This window comes from Octopus bimaculoides, chromosome 8 (assembly GCF_001194135.2).
Source record: "Octopus bimaculoides isolate UCB-OBI-ISO-001 chromosome 8, ASM119413v2, whole genome shotgun sequence".
In the NCBI taxonomy this organism is placed as follows: Eukaryota; Metazoa; Mollusca; class Cephalopoda; order Octopoda; family Octopodidae; genus Octopus; species Octopus bimaculoides.
This window is the reverse complement of record NC_068988.1, coordinates 42,128,651-42,129,543: the sequence shown is the minus strand read 5'-3', so window position 1 is coordinate 42,129,543 and position 893 is coordinate 42,128,651. Positions and strand designations below refer to the sequence as shown.

General features: G+C 37.3%; 1 protein-coding gene across 1 annotated transcript in view; it reads right to left on the bottom strand.

Annotated features, from left to right (window-relative positions):
• The window catches only part of LOC106871742 (uncharacterized), a 40,570-nt gene that overhangs the window by 28,943 nt on the left and 10,734 nt on the right, over positions 1 to 893 (bottom strand). The gene's annotated exons all lie outside the window — the stretch shown is intronic.

Below are 893 nucleotides of genomic sequence, written 5' to 3'. Positions count from 1 at the left end.
TAATTGATGTATCAATACCAGCAGATGACAACGTTTCTCTAAAAGAAATGGAAAAACTTTCAAAATACAAAGACCTGGAAATAGAGATAACTCGAATGTGGAATCTAAAAACAGAAACAATTCCTATCATAGTAGGTGCCTTAGGTATAATAAAAAAATATTCAGACAAATACATAACAAAAACACCAGGACTTACAAATATATATAACATACAGAAAATTGCACTACTGGGTACTGCACACATTCTACGCAAAACACTTTTAATACAGTAAACATAAGAGCACCACAGCAAACCACAGCACATACCCAAGGCGCACAGAGCTGCGCTCGGTAGTGAAGTGAAAGCACGTTATAAAAATAAAACTACTGAACAATGATAATGATAATAATAATGATTTCAATTTTTGGCACAGTGCCAGCAGTTTGGGAAGAGGAGATATGTCGATTACATCGACCCCAGTGTTCAACTGATACTTATTTCATCGACCCGTAAAAGATGAAAGGCAAAGTCGATCTCGGTGGAATTTGAACCCAGAGTGTAAAGACGGACGAAATATCGCTAAGTATTTTGCCGGGTTTGTTAACGAATCTGCGTGCTTGAATCTGTCGAGACCCTGTATGACGTTTGACAACAGGTTGCTATTCGCTCTTACAAAATTAACCGAAACAAGTAAAATCGAGAACTTTGAGAAGTAAAATGGAAAAAATAACAACAACAACAGCAATAGACATTTTGACGAATCTGCTATTCTGGGGATGGGAAGGGGTGAGAAAATAGATAACACACGTATTGAACTCCCTGACGGAGCATCTAAGAAGAAAGTGGACCGCGGTGGATATAAATATCTGTGAATACACCAGCCAGAACTACACTTGGATACAAAAAAAAAAAA